The sequence below is a fragment of the Neovison vison genome, chromosome 1 (genome assembly GCF_020171115.1).
Source record: "Neovison vison isolate M4711 chromosome 1, ASM_NN_V1, whole genome shotgun sequence".
In the NCBI taxonomy this organism is placed as follows: domain Eukaryota; kingdom Metazoa; phylum Chordata; class Mammalia; order Carnivora; family Mustelidae; genus Neogale; species Neogale vison.
Window position 1 is genome coordinate 133,791,956 of NC_058091.1, and position 16,560 is coordinate 133,808,515.

Genomic DNA, 16,560 nt, shown 5'->3' on the forward strand with positions numbered 1-16,560 from the left:
AAGGTTTTTACCAGAAATCAACAGAAATGGATTCTGGCTGATTTAATTAGAAAAGGAATTTATTAAAAGGTACTAGAGCTGACTTATACTTTAAAAACAATTTTTTTTAAAGATTTTATTTATTTATTTGACTGAGAGAGAGAGATCACAAGTAGGCAGAGAGACAAGCAGAGGGAGAGGGGGAAGCAGGCTCTCTGTTGAGCGGGGAGCCTAATGTGGGCTCAATCCCAAGACCCTGGGACCATGACCTGAGCTGAAGGCAGCCGCTTCACTGACTCAGTCACCCAGGCACCCCTACTTTTTTTTTTTTTAAGACATATTTATTTCTTTTAGTGAGAGACTGTGTGTGTGTGTGTGTGTGTGTGTGTGTTCACATGTAGATACACGAATGGGGAGAGGGGCAGAGGGAGAGAGAAAGGGGAAGAGGACATCCCCTGAGCACTGGAACCTGGTGTGGCTCGATCCCAGGACCCTCAGATCATGACCTGAGCTGAAACCAAGACACTTAATAGGACACTTAATCGGACACTTAACCAACTGAGCCACCCAGGCGCTCCTGACTTTTAAATTTAACGGACTCCTCCTTCAGACCCAGCTTTCTGCTGAAACCAACCAAGAAAGTTGGATGAAATAAATGTATCCTTCCTAACAGCATCAAAGAGGCAGCAAGATAGTCAGGCAGGACTAAGCCAAGATACCAGAGAAATGGAAATCCAGAGATTTCTGATGTGGGAGAAATAGTCTGGAGGCTGAACAGCACCATTGATAGTCTGACCTGGGATGGGGGTTGATATCTTTTCTTAAAAAGTGCAGATGTTAAATATCTTAGGGTTGTAGATCAGAGTCTCTAGTTCACTGTCATAGTTATTCAACTCAGCCATTAGAGAACATTCAAACATTCGAGACATTTGCACACACCCATGTTAACAGTAGCACTACTCATAACAGCCAAGACATGAAAGCAACTCACACATCCATTGGCAGATAAATGGATGAGCAAAATGTGACATATACATAAGATGAAACATTTACAATAATTTATCACTCATATAATAAGAATCACCAAATTTCAAAGAATTGGAAGTATACAGAGCACCTATTCTGATCAAAAAGCAATTAAGCAAGAAATGTTTGAAAAGTAACTAGGTGATCTTCATATGTTCCGAAATTAAACAATTCATTTTTAAATAACCCATGGATCAAAGATAATATTGAAATGAAAATTTGAAAATATTTTTAATATTTTGAGAATATAAATAAAATATATGTGAGTGTAGTTGAAGTGTGCTAAGGGGGAATTTATAAGGAATATATGCATTAATTACAAAAGATAAGTACCTGAAATTTTAATTATAAAAGTAGCTGAAATTAATGAAATAGGAAACAATGTACAATAAAGACAGTCAGCAAAGTCATGGGCCAATTCTTTGTTATTTAGAGATCTCATACATAAGTTTAGATACAGTGGATAGAGGGATAGAGTGAGAAATAATATTTCTCTCTGTCTCTGAAACTCACATTGAATTTTGGCTAAGAATAACTCAACTAGGGGCACTTGGCTGGTTCAATTGTTAGAGAATGCGACCCCTGACATTGGGGTTGTGAGTTTGAACCCCAGATTGGGTGCTATGGTTACTTAAAAATAAAATCTTAAAAAAAAATCCAACTAATATTATTTAAATGGGTCACTTTAGTCTATGAGCCAAAAGATAAAATATTAAGCAAAGAGTCAAACTTCAAATGGTGTGTGTGTGTGTGTGTGTGTGTGTGTGTCTAAGCAACTGTAACAAAATATTAAATAGGATTTAGCTTCTTGTCCATGGAATTAGCAACAAGAGCCAGAACGGAGGTCAAAATTCGTTCATAGGCTCATAAATCCCCATCAGAGATTCTTAAGACATGGCAAAACAAGTCTTTTTATTTTATTTTTATTTTTATTATAGAGCAAGTGAGCGAGATCCCAGAGGAAGAGGGGGAGGAACAAGCAGACTCCCCACCCAGCAGAGAGCCCGACGCCAGCCAGATTCCAGGACCCTGAAATCATGACCCGAGCTGAAGGCAGACGCTTAACAGACTGAGCCACTCAGACAATCCCAAAACCAGTCTTACTACAATCAACCATGATTCTCTAACTCAGAGGTCAGCAGTCTTTTTCTCTGAAGGGCTAGATAATAAATAGGTTAGGCTCTGGGGGTATGGTTTCTGTTAAAACTGAGAAACTCTGCATTGCAGTGCAAAAGCAACCATAGACAGTATGTGAACATGCATGTATTCCAATAAAATTTTATTTACAAAAACCGGGGGAGGGGCAGAGGGAGAAAGAAAGGGGAAGAGGACTTTGTCCTCTGACTGATTTGTCCCATGAGCCGTAGTTTGTCGACTCCTGATCTGAACATTCCCTCCTCCCTAATATCAAACTAAGACGGATAAGGGAGAAAGATAATCACAAACGTGAATTATCAGCTCAGTGGAAATGTTGTGGTCACCCCCACCTCCTACTCCTAAGCAAAATGAGGAAGACAAGAGAATTGCTTGAAAAAACAAAGTAAGTCCAAAGGGAAGACTGGCATCTCCTACTCTAGTTAGATCTATTTCCAAGGAGTGAACTTACAGCTTTGAACTTCATCTAGCTAAACAAAGGAACAGACTGGAGAGAGATGGCAAGACAGAGAGAGAAAGAGAGGCTATAGAAGAGGAAGCAGCAACCCCATGTGCTGTAACAAATATGTGTAAGATTCCCTTAATTCCAGGGGTCATGAGGGAAGGAAACTGCATGTGATTGGTTTTGCCCTAATTTTATCTAACATGACTTGTATCCTGGCCCAAAGATGACCCAGTCAGTTTTGAGAGAGTTTGAGCTGGGACCAGACCTCCCAGGTCAGAGAACATGCTCAATAGGGAGGCTTCTAGGCTTTCCCAAGAATGCACACCATGCCACAAAGAAAGAGTGTTTGGTGACCTGCCAGGAAGTAGGTATCCACAGCCAGTGGGAGTGAAAAAGAGAAGTAAGCCACAGCCAACAAAAAGCCACACCAGCAGCTGAATCAGTAGGAGACACTCATCTGTTCCCAAGAAGAGAAAGGGCAAGAGTACATGTCCTCTCTTCTCCACCAAACTACACATGCGGAGGTTAGGAGGAGTGAGGGGACCTCAAAGAACACACCTTGCTTTCCTCCACACTTCAGCTTGCCTCGATTTGGGAACTTTTTCAACGGCAGGGGAAGGAAAGCCTTAGATTGGAATGAGGTTGTAGTTTTTGGGAATGGATTTTCCATCACGAGGGTTAACCTGAAAGTTCTGGAATCCGCTCAAGGTGCTATTTATTAAGGAATCGGCTATGAGAAGAAAGGGAGATTTAAAGCAGTAGACTTAGGGGCGCCTGGGTGGCTCAATGGGTTAAGCCGCTGCCTTCAGCTCAGGTCATGATCTCAGGGTCCTGGGATCGAGTCCCGCATCGGGCTCTCTGCGCAGCAGGGAGCCTGCTTCCCTCTATCTCTCTCTCTGCCTGCCTCTCCATCTACTTGTGATCTCTCTCTGTCAAATTAAAAAAAAAAAAATCTTTAAAGCAGTAGACTTAGGAGCGGTGATTGCTGGGAGGAAAGGGTTTCGTGTTTATATCCTGGGGGTGAGATTATTCAAAAACTAAATACCCATGTAGAGTAACATCTCACTAATCCGGAGTCTATGTAGTTAGTCTTTTGGGCTACACAAGCCAGTGTCAAGAAACTGGAACACATGCTCGCATGTGCACAGAGACACAGGCACACACACATCTCTGAAGGAACACCTGCCTCTGCTTTACATTCTTATGTGAGCTACTCAAGTCTTCCCTCAGAGCCAAATTAGCTAAATGATGAGAGAACATGAGGGCCCAGCTCTAGTATCACAAAGGATTCATTTGGACCTTAGAGGTAATTTTTTCTACACACATTTGAACTTCCCTGTAACAACTGAAATAACTCTATGCTTCCATCCAACAAAGTCTGGCTAACCTTTGTGTAAGAGGACCTCATACTTCTCCAAAACAGGAAGACACAGTCTCAACAGTTACTGTATCCATCACTGGCTACATTAATTACTCAAGTGCAGTCACAGTCCCACTGAATATTGGGAATTACCTAAGGAAAGCGTTGCAAAGTTAACCTTCAATAACTTGTATACATAAAAACATAATGGGAAGAATGAGAAAAACTGGTTAGTATGTACAAATAAACACAATCAATGAGAAAAGATGCAAAGCTACCGTAGTCCTCAATGTTTTTATCATTTATTTACATTGTGTTGGGGCACCTGGGTGGCTCAGTCGGTTGAGTGTCTGACTCTTGATTTCGGCTCAGGTCATGGTCTCAGGGTCACGAGATCCAGCCCCACGTTGGGTTCTGCATTGAACATGGAGTCCGCCTGAGATTCTCTTTCTCTCCTTTTGCCCCTCCCCACCCCTGGTTGTCCATATGTACACTTTCTCTCCCTCTCTCTAATAAATAAAATCTTTAAAAATTATATGACATAAAATTTACCATCATAACCATTTTTTTAGTGCACAGTTCTACTGTGTTAAGTATATTCATATTATTGTGAAACAGAGCTCTAGAAATTTTTCATCTTGTAGAACCGAAAGTCTATACCCATTGAACAATAATTCTGTATTTCCCTTCCTGCTAGCCTCTGGCAACCAACATCCTATTTCCTGTGTCCATGAGTTAACTACTTTAGAGATTCTTCATATAAGTAGAATCATACAGTGTTTGCCCTTTTGTGACTGGCTTATTTCACTTAGCATAATGTCCTCAAGGTCCATCCATGCTGTAGCATGGGACAGGATCTCCTTTTCAAAGACTGTGCAATATCCCATTGTACGTATAGACCTCATTCTCTTTATCCATTCATCCTTTGATGGACAATTTGAATTGCTTCCACCTCTTGGCTATTAAGAATAGTAATGCTGAAAAAAACAAGGGTATGGAAATACCTCTTCAGGATCTTACTTTTAATTCTTTTGGATCCCATAATTGGGGTTTATGGATTATACAATAAATCTATTTTTAATTTTTTTGAGGAAACTCCATATCGTTTTCCATAGTGACTACACCATTTTACATTCCCAACTATAGTCCCCACTTTTATAATCAGTCACAAATTTGCATATTGTAACTATGACTTTCTTCTTCCACTACCCATTCTATATTTCTCATGTTCTCAGCTAGAACTCCAGGTGGCTGGGGTTCTTTACCTGGTGGGGTGATCCAAATCTTCAATTCTGAAAGTTATGAGTCCTTAATCATCTTACTTCTTTCTAGTTGCTTTAGTTTTCTGTTAACCTTTACTATTGGGCATAGAAATATTAAGAGGAAATGCCCAGAGAATTTCCTTTGTTCCCAAAACTGTCCACCTTGCCCCTACTGGGTAGTGTGATGAAATTACCTTTGAAAATAGTAATCACTCCAGCCAGAAGAGTGATGTGCTTTTTTTCTCTCTCTTAGAGTGGTAGTTTTTTTTTTTTTTTTCTTCTGTTGGTTTAGTGGCACAAGGAATCCAGAATGACAAGGAGAAATCTCATCTTTGCATTCAGTGGAACCATTATTGTGCCCCAGAGAGGGAGCATTCCAACTTAAAAACCAAATCACAGAATTCAATCTAATCCTTTATTCCCAGACCCATGTATTCTGGCTATGGAGAAGGTTGCCATATAAACAGTCCCTGATTCGAAATATTTGTAGCATCCTGTATAAGAGAATTCCATTCTTTCAGGAGCTGGCACTGAATTTTCAGAAAGCCATTACAAATTTAAATTAGGCCAACCTCCTGTACCTGTTAAGGTATGTGGGGAGACCAGTTAGTTCCATGGACGTGAGTGAATTGCCAAGCTTCCTTGGCTCTAAATGAGTTCCTTGATTATTTATGCAAAATAATATGATGACAGATAAGTCATCTTATGAGCCCATGGATTGTGGTGCTAGCAGAAGCATTATGGATGGGGAAGGCAAATCCATATTCCATGTCTGTTCCGGTGAGGGCACATTTTTACTCCTTCAGGGATGAAAGAGGTCCAGTGTAATCATCCTGACACCTGATAGCTGGCTGACCCTCTAGAGGGAAGTACCATTTCAGGGCTCAGTGTTGGTCTCTGCTGTTAGTAGATTAGGCATTCTGCAGAAGCACCGGCTAAGTCAGCCTTGGTAATGGAATGTCCATATTGCTGAGCCCATGCTTAGCTCCCATTCCTGCCACCACAGCCACTTTGTTCATGGGCCCAAGAGGAAAGATTGGATGATAGGGGAAAGTGGCTGGCTAAGAGACCCAGAATGAGTCATTTGCTTCACCTGATAACTAAGAGCCTTCTCTGCAATATATGCCATTGGGTAGGCATTCACATTTGACACAAATATCTTCATAATCTTTTCCCGTTGTGAGACACCCATCCATATACCTCTTCCTTAAACTTCTTTGTCACCAATCTTCCAATCCCATTTCTCCCAAGTCCCTAACATCCAGCCCAACTATGCAACTGCCCATGTAGTGAGTATAGATCCATACTTCTGGTCACCTCTCCCTCCAAACAAAGCCAACTACCAAATGTCCTCAAAGTTTTGCCTGTTGGAGGATTTCCCATTAGCACTGTCCTTCAGAGTCACCATCAACTGGCACTATGAACCTGCTGCTGTCCATGTTAAGTGATAAAACAATGCATTGTATTTCTATTATAGTCCAACCTCCCTAGTCAGCTTCAAGTCCAGCTTTTTCTCTGGTGCAATTTATTTTTAATGTTTTAATACAAAAGTATCCAAACATACTTTAAATATAGAGGATGATGAACCCCACAATCCTATCAATCAGCTTTAAGAACGATCCAGCGGTTCCTGGGTGGCTCAGTCAGTTAAATGTCTAACTTTTTTTCTTTTTAAAGATTTTTAATTTATTTATTTATTTGACAGAGATCACAAGTAGGCAGAGAGGCAGGCAGAGAGAGAGAGAGAAGGAAGTAGGCTCCCTGTCAAGCAGAGAGCCCAATGCAGGGCTCGATCCCAGGACCCTGGGATCATGACCCAAGCCAAAGGCAGAGGCTTTAACCCACTGAGCCACCCAAGTGCCCCAAGCGTCTTGATTTCAGTCCATGTCCTGATCTCAGAGTCCTTAGATTGAGCCCGACAAGGGCTTTACAGTCAGTGAGGAGTCTGCTTGCCCCCTCCCTCCATCTCCACCTCCCCTGGTGCCCACGAACTCTCAAATAAATAAAAAAATCCTTTAAAAATAAAGAATGATACATATAATGATACCTATACTTAATTCAGTTAGTGCCCTCCACATTTTCCTTAACTTCAATATTTGAAAACAAATTCCAGGCCATTTTGTCTTTTGGTCTCTAAAAACTTCAGGATGCATCTCAAAAGAAGAAGAAAAAAAAAAAAACCCCACCATTTTATTATTCAACATAATGCCATAAACACATATAAGAAAATTAGCAATAATTCTTCAATGTAACTGAATACCCAATTCAAATTCAGATTTCCTAATTTTCTAAAAAAAGTTCATACTATTAGTTTGTCAGAATAAGAATCTGAACAAGTTTCACCCATTGAATTTGTTTCTGACCTCTCAAAGCTCTTTTAAGTTTCTTTTCTTCTAAAACAGATCTTTAGTCATGTAGAACATCCCACATTCTAGATTTGACTGATTGCTTTCTTCTTTCGTTTTTCACTTGTTTCTCTACCCCACGCATTTCTTACAGACTAGAAGTTAGATCTAGAAGTTTGATTATGGTTAGATTGGCCAGAAGGGCAAGGGGGTCCTCTTGCATGGAATCAGGATACATATAATGTCTGGCTGTCTCCTTTGTAGGGATGCAAATATTCACAAGTGACTTCAGGAAGATTCACTTCCTTTAACTGACCCATAAACATATCCCCAGGAGAATTCACCCCCTCCCCCAGAATGCTCTTCCTCCTTTACTCATTTTCAAGGCAAATGTCCTGAGACATCCTGCATTCTTCCTTTTCCACTCGTTCCCACATTCCAGCTTAGCTTCTAAACAAGGAGCATTTCTTGTATCAGATTCTCCTCTATGTACAGCACACTGCCTTAGCCGCAGAAGGTTCCAGAATGAAGATATTTGAGTAAGAATGAAGATATTTAAGCTTGAAGTAAGTAGAATTAAGGACACAGATTCATTCCTCTGACTCTCCCAGACAGAATAATCACCATTCTTCTCTATTTCCACGACACTTTTGTTATTTCTCTGTGATTGGATTTATCCCATTACATATTTAATGTCTATTTCTCTTCCTATCCAGGGTGGAAATCCTAAATTCTCTAAAGAGAAAACTAAGTTTTATTCGATGCCCTAAATTCCTTATACCTGGTTACATTAAATGTTCACTGTTAAATGAATGTTTCCCTTCCAGGCAATACTAACATTTGAATAAGTAATATATTTTCTAGTTCTTTTTATTAGTTATTATGTTTTAATGTTTAAAATATTAAATCCAGTTTTGTGTGAGTAATCTTAATCTGATGTACGATGTAGGAAAAATTTACAACCCAATATTTCACAGGCTAGAACAAGGATGCTTAGGAAGATGTGGGACCATATTTGGATTGTTTATGTGGTGTGGGTCCCAGTCTACTGATAATGATGCTATGGGTTAGCAATGCCTGAACTACTCGCCCAACTCTATTACTCACAGGGCCGATGTTGTGGCTGGACCCCCTCCTTGTGATCCTTTTTTTTTTTTAATTTTAATTTTAAATTTTTTAATTTTAATTTAATTTTTGACTTTTAAATTTTATGTATTTACTTGACAGATAGAGAGGGAATACAAGCAGGGTTCAGCAGACGGAGAGAGGGAAAGGAAGAAGCAGGCTCCCTGATCATCAGGGGTCGATGGGGTCGTATTATTTTCAGGTGTACCGTACAGTCATTCAACGCTTCTGTACATGACCCACTCTTCATAATGCGTGCCTTAACCCTCATCACCTCCTTAGTGCCCATCCCTTCCCTCCCCTCTGGTAACCATCAGTTTATTCTCTATAGCTAGGAGTCTTTTTCTTGGTTTGCCTCCCTCTCTTTTTCCTTATGCTCATCTGTTTTGTTTCTTAAATTCCACATATGAGTCAAATCTTCTGTTATGTGCCTTTCTCTAACTAACATGCTTCTCTAAGCATTATACTCTCTAGTTCCATCCACGTCATTGCAAACAGTGATGTACGTGGTGTATCCAAGAGGCACACAGCAATGTCACAGAGGGAGAGAAAAAGACACCTATACACACACACACACTCACACACACACACACACACACACACACAGGGTGTCGGGCACTGCCTTTATTAGGATCCAAGGGTGGGGTATCTAGGATTTTGTGAGTTCACTCTTTATTAGCTAATTTAAAGTATAAAATGAAGAATTAATTCATAGGAAGGGAGAAGCAGAGTCACTCAAGAGATCAGTTATCTTGGTTATCCGGGGCTTTCTAAAAGAAGAGCCTTCATGAATGGGGGCAACCTAATTTCCTTACTTGATTGTTTTGCCAGTAGCTGTGTCACACAACTGGCACTATATGGCAATATTCAATACAGACACCTCTTGAAATGGATGCCTCAGTAACCAAAAGCTTACTGTCAGGCACCTACTTCCCAATCAAAAAGCTTATGTCAGGCTCTTACAGTACAATTAACTCTAATGTCCACAAAATTCATGGTCATATTCAGAGAGAAACTAGAGATAACCTAGATCAGCCAGATTTAATGGTCAGCAGGTACATTGAAAGACACTCAACACCCCTGATCATCAGAGCAATGCAAATCAAAACCACAATGGGTTGTCCCTTCACACCTATTAAAATGACTATTAGGAAGAAGATGAGATTAATGCCCGTGAGGACAGGGAGAAAAGGAAACCCTTTTATATTGGGGCTGGGAATGTAAATTCCCATCCTCCACGGGAATGGAGGTTCTTCAAAAAATTAAAAATAAATCTACCATATGACCCAGGAATTCCACATCTGTCCATAGACTCAGAGGAAATGAAAAGGGTATCAAAAAGACATCAAAGGGTATCCAAAGGATATCTGCATTCCCATGTTCATTGTAGCATTACTCACAATAGCCGAGACACGGAAACAACCCAACTGTCCACTGATGAACGAATAAAGAATATATAATATATAGAGCCTAAGAATCTCCAAAAATTTTTTAGAATCCATAAGCAAGGTCAGTAGTTTGCTGCATATAAGATCATTATTTGTAGGTGAATGGTGTTCATAGGTACCAGCAAAGAATATCCAGAGCAATGATAAGACCCTAACTCACTAAGGAATGAAATCTAACAGAAGATGTCCTAGACCTTAACAGATAAATTTATAAATGTTACTAAAAACTTTAGAAGGAGTGATATGCAATTTTCATGGATTGAAAGACTCAATATTTTAAGGATGGCAATTCCCCCGAATTAATTTCCAAATTCCATGCAGTTCCAATAAAAATCACAGCAGGATTTGTCACAGACTTTTGTAAGCTGTTCCTAGTACTAATTTGCAAGTAAAAGAGCCCCAAACGGAATGTCTCTCTAGTTTTATTTTAGTCATCTTTTCCTTTTTTCCCTTTTAAGAGTTTATGTATTTATTTGACAGAGAGAGACACAGCAGGGTAAGTGAGAGAGGGAGAAGCAGGCTCCCCACTGAGCAGGGATCATAAGGTGGGGCTTGATCCTAGAACCCAGGATCATGACCTTAACCAAAGGCAGACACTTAACGACTGAGCCACACAGGCGCCCCATCTTTTCTTTATCAACTGTTTTTCTTAGGTGTTAATGCTTCTGTTTTTTGAACTTGGGGATTCTTTATGTTTCCATTTTCTTCGGTTGTTTTGATATTTGTTGGCATGTCTCCTTTCTTATTTTTTAAGATTCATTCCTCCTGTCTGTGCACATCGGTTAATATCCCTCATGGCCTGTGATGATGGGGAGCCAGCGGGATGAGCTTGCAGCTAGATGACATTGTACCCTTCACTTAAATCTTTGCTCTTCCTCCTCCTGAGCATCACTAGTCATTCAGAGATGGTACAACTTCTTTTTCCCAGACATCTACACCAAGGGCCAGCAAACTGGAAAATTCCCAATAGTAAAGATTTTAGGCTTTGCCGGCCACCAAGGTCTCTGTCATGTACTCTTTGCCTTTTAAAAAATATTTTAAATGGAAAAATGGAAAACGGAAAAACCATAGCTAGCTTGCAGATAATATACAAAATACAAAATGGACCACAGGTGGATTTGGCCTGTGGACTCTGGTTTTTGCTGGCCTTTGCCCCAATTCTACCCTCGTTCCCCTACCCTGAGACAAATGTTTCTTTCCTGTTGCTTAACATAAGTGGAGATGAAAGAGAGGACTTACTTATCAGGTACCTCCTAATTTTATTTTTCCAAGCAATTACTCTGACTTTTGTGCAGGGCCCTACCTTGTTCCTCTTGAGCCCTCCTGTTTCTGTGCCTGGTGCCATCCCTGGGCCCGTCTTACTCCGACCAGAACACATCCTTCTATAAGCTTTGAACTTGATTTATTGCTCTCTGTCTTCCAAAGGACATCCTGATGTTACTCTTACTATTTTCCAGTACTGCCAACAGCTAATTCTATCTAAAAATATATATCTTTCCTAAGAAAGAAAGAAATCTTTGCTGTTATGGGTAAGTTTTAGGGCAGGAGGGAAAGATCCACAATGTTTACCCAATATCTACTACAACCTAGGAAAATTTCCTCCAGAATTGCCCTGAACCTAAAAGCAATGCACTGACAGTAACTTAGACTTAACTATGAGTTTAATGTCTCCGCTACATTTTATTCTATGCCATTTCTCTTATTTTTTTAAAGTTAATTAATTAATTTATTTTTAGGAATCTCTACACCCAACATGGGGCTTGAATTTACAATCCTGAGATCAAGAGTCCCACACTCTGGGGCACCTGGGTGGTTGGGCCATGAGATGGAGTACCGCATAGAGCTATTAGCAGAGGCTGTCCCTCTTTTCCCTCCATGAGCTTTCTCTCTCTCTCTCTCTCTCTCAAATAAATAAATAAATCTTAAAAAAAAAAAAAAGAAAAAAAGAGTCCCATGTTCCTCCAACTGAGCCAGCCAGGGGCTCCCCATTTTATTTTAGATTAATATTTTTTGGAGTTGGATTATATCACTGGGCAATTTATTTTAAAAGATTTTATTTATTTATTTGGCAGAGAGAGAAAGACAAGTGGGCAGAGAGGTAAGTAGAGAGAGAGGAGGAAGCAGGCTCCCCGCCAAGCAGAGAGCCCGATGCGGGGCTCAATCCCAGGACCCTGGGACCACAACCCGAGCCGAAGGCAGAGGCTTTAACCCACTGAGCCACCCAGGTGCCCCTCTGGGCAATTTTTTAATAAATGTTCTGAAAGTGGTATACCCTATTTGAGTTACTGCACTGATTTTACTCTTGAATGACAGATTAGTTGAACAGATAATTTTGAATTTTAAATAATTCCCCTTGGAGCTTTTCTTTGATCACTTTTAGCAACAAGTGTCACTAGTGAGGCATCTGTTACCAATGACATCTTCACCTTTATAGGTAATCTATTCTCTCTCCTCTCTATGTAGAATCTTGGGATTTTGCCTTTGACTGTGAAGTTATAAAATTTAATTGAGAAGTGACTTAATTTGTATTAATGATGTGAGGTAGGAGTCTGAACTCATTCTTTTACATGTAGCTATTAGGTTATTGTAGTATCTTCTTTTTTAGAAGTGGGGAAGGGGTAGAGGGAGAGAGAGAATTGGAACCTGGACAAGGGGCTGGATCTCATGACCATGAGACCATGACCCGAGCTGACACTGAACAAACTGAGCCACCCAGGGCCCCCAATTCTAGTGTCATTTGTAAAAAAAGATTATTCCTTCCATCAAATTGTCATGGCAACATTACTGAAAATTAATTGACCATAATCATAAGGGTGTTTTTCTGGAGTCGTTATTCTTTTCCATTGATCTATACGTCTATTCTGTGCCAGTACAACATCATCACTTTGCAGTAAATTTTGAAATTAGTAAGTATAAGTCCTCTGATTTTATCGCTCTTCTTTTTAAAGATTGTTTTGGCTATTTCGGAATCATCAGTCTTGTAAGCTTAATCTAGTCCTTTCTTTCTCTCCTGGAACTAAAGAAAATTTAAAAAGCCCTTTCTGTTTTTCTTCAAATTTCTATAAGCCTTAGCTCATTCAGGATCAAAATTTGTTTGCCTAATGCTTACATGGGCTCCCACAATTCATTTTTACTTCTATGCCCTTCTATACCTATCGTTTTAAAACCAGGATCGTCAAATGGACTTTATCCAAGTTTTGTGAGCTACTTCACGCCTTTCTTCACTGGAGTCATTCATGGCCATGTGGTTTGATTCTTGTTCTTTCTTTCTTTTTAGATTTTATCCATTTATTTGACAGACAGAGATCACAAGTAGTCAGAAAGGCAGGCGGGGGTGGGGTGGGGGGCAAGAAGCAGGCTCCCCACGGAGTAGAGAGCCTGAGGCAGAGCTTGATCCAAGGACCCTGATATCATGACCTGAGCCAAAGGCAGAGGCTCAACTCACTGAGCCACCCAGGTGCCCTGATTCTTGTTCTTTAGAACTCCCCATCCCCTTTTAAATCGTCTTTCCTTTGAGAGCTTCTGGTGACAAAATTAGACTTTTTTTTTTTTCCTGAACTTTTTGAAATTTTCTATCTTAACATCATGCCCCAGCATCCTTTCCTTCACTGTCAGGGCAGCTGTTTGATAAACGGCCTCAGGCTTGTGTGCTTCTGGTCACAGGAAATGCGTGAGGACCCCAGGCTGAGAAGCACTCTTTCTTGTGTAACCTGTGACCTAGAAAACAGACAGTGTGGTCAGCTATGAACCCCAGATTAATGATCTGAGCCCTTCCATTCTGGTGATGTTGGTCAGACACAGTGACCACAGATGGAGAAGCCAATAAGAGACAGTAATTACATTTTCCCTCAACCTGGTGACTCTGTAGTCTAGGGAGCATTCAGAAAGATCAGTGATTCACTCACAGATAGTGGTAACATGCAGGGACTAAATGTAGATATGCCGTCAACAGCCTTCCTTCTAGCTGAACATTAGTAAGCTATCACAACACACCAGAATATTATGACACAAATTCCTTCTTCTTCCAGGCCTTGGACCCCTTTGCACACTGTCCACTGAACACTCATTTTCTTAGGAGAGCAGAAGTTGGCCAAAGGGTTGTCTTAGAACTGGCCAGAGGGCTGGGTGATCTCTGAGTTACCTGGAACCCCGGTGACAACTGATTTCTTCCCATCAAGATGGATGACTTCATCCATCTTGGATGGATGAAGTCACTTTATGGTGACTTCCCATAAAGATGGATATTAGTACAGCTTACCAGGCTAAGTTAACTGCCTCAGAAATAAAAAGAGAGCTTACGAAGCTGGCCAAATTGACAAACTAAAACATAGGAAATTCAATTGCTCTCTTGGAGTATTTCTAAGAAATATAACGGGGAAAGATCCCACCAACATGAAGTACACATAATAATCTGAATTAGATATGTTCAAGATAAAAGGCAAAATGGGAAAAATAGTTTTAGCCTATGTGACGGATGAAGATTTAATATTCTCTTTTTATATGAAGAGGGCAATTATAAATCTGTGAGAGGCAGTTTAAGTTCAATTTAAAAGTTTAAAAGAGGAAGAGGAGGATGGGGTGGGGGGAGTTGGTGTTGGGTACAGATCACTTCACAGTTGTTGCCATAGAAATACCAGGAGAGAAGAAGAAGATGGGGAAGTTGGCAGATTTAGTATTTGTGTGTGAAAGTCCCTAGTTACAAGGGAATTTGACAGGGCCCAATGTCCCCAACTCCTTGGACTTTCTTTGTCTAAGAAAGACTTTGTTTCCAGTGGGGGAAGGGTATTGTTGGGATCATCTCTCTTCCTCTACAAAATAAGTGTGTACAATGGGCATTATAAGAATTCATCAAGATGTAGGGTTTTTTGGAACCCCAGCAATTCTCAGAATACATACGGTCCCTGGAGAAGCATCAGTACCACCTGGGAACTTGCTGGAAATGCAGATACTCAGGTTCCAGCCTAGATTTATAGAATCAGAAACCCCAGGGGTATGAGAAGAGGCATGTATGTTTACCTAGGTGGCCAGGTAGTATTCTGATGCGTGCTGACCTTTGAGAACTGCCGTCATTGCTAACATTTTCCTTTATTGTTTCATGAGAAATTCAAATAAGCAGCTTATGTGTCTCAATCCATATTGTATATGTTAAGTCATATTTATTAAAATGCTAATAACATATTACATCTGCAAAATGAACTCTCTAATGTACTAAATTTCAGTATCTTGTTAAGTAAAAGATGAACAGAGGTAGATCCAGGAGAGGGTGGTTCTGGGTTGGTCGCTTTGTCTTTTTTTTTTTTTTTAAAGGAACAGAGCCCATGGAAGGACAAACAGCAAAGCAAGAAAACATGCAAATTCATAAACGGTTCCCCAAAACATGGTTTGTTCAGGGAAACTCCACAAGTCCCAGTGACTTATTTCAACCCTTCTGTCTTTCTCTTCATTGACTCTCCAGGTGCCCCTGGACCCTTGGCCCAAGGATTCTCAGATATGAGTCTTAGAGCCATGAGGTGGATTTTCCAGGAAAATATTCCCAAGGGTTGCCATGGGAACACTTTCTCTCTCATTTTTTTTGGTCCCTCGTTGAGACTACATTTTCAGCATTCGAATGAAAGAAGGAGATACAATGGCATTGAGAAAGAGAGTGTCTAGCTAGAAAGAATTGTGTCTGGGTCACAGAGCAAGTGGCCAAAAATTAATGCTCTGAAAACATGTCAGCAGATCTGCAATAATTATTTTGTCTTAGAGATTTAGAGTTTTAGGGCTCTAAGAAGCTTTGGAAATCCTCTGCTCTCCCTCATTTCATAGATATGAAAAGACAGAGACTAAATAACAAGCTATCGAGAGGCAGAAGTGGGAACAGAATGTAGCCATCCTAACTTTGAGGCTAGGATTGTGTCTCTATCATCCGCTTTCCCTTAAATCTTTTTTTGTAGTAATAACTACATAGAACCCAGAGATTCCTGGAAGTTCTAGGAGATCACTCTAAGTGTTAACATTTGACCAGCCGTCCCCACTCACATACGTATTTGTTTTATGTGGGACCATTGACAAAATTCTTGGGCATGTTGTGTTCTCCTGGCTCATGTATCATCTTTAAGGTACGTGCAGGTATGAAAATGACCTCCTAAGTGTGAACCACAAGAGAGGTTCGCTCTGGTTTTGTTCTCAGTCAGCTTCAAGGGAACAGTTCGTGGAAAGCCCTTCCTCCCTCCCCCTCCCTCTTCCTCTCTGTGCCCAAACGTCTCTGTGGTGGTTTTCACAGCACAAGCAGGGGGAGCAGCTGGCTGAGGGAGAAGCAGACTCCTGGCTGAGCAGGGAGCCCGATGCGGGGCCCTATCCCAGGACCCCGGGATCACCACCCGAGCTGAAGTCAGAAGCTTAACCAACTGAGCCACTGAGGCGCCCCAGCTAT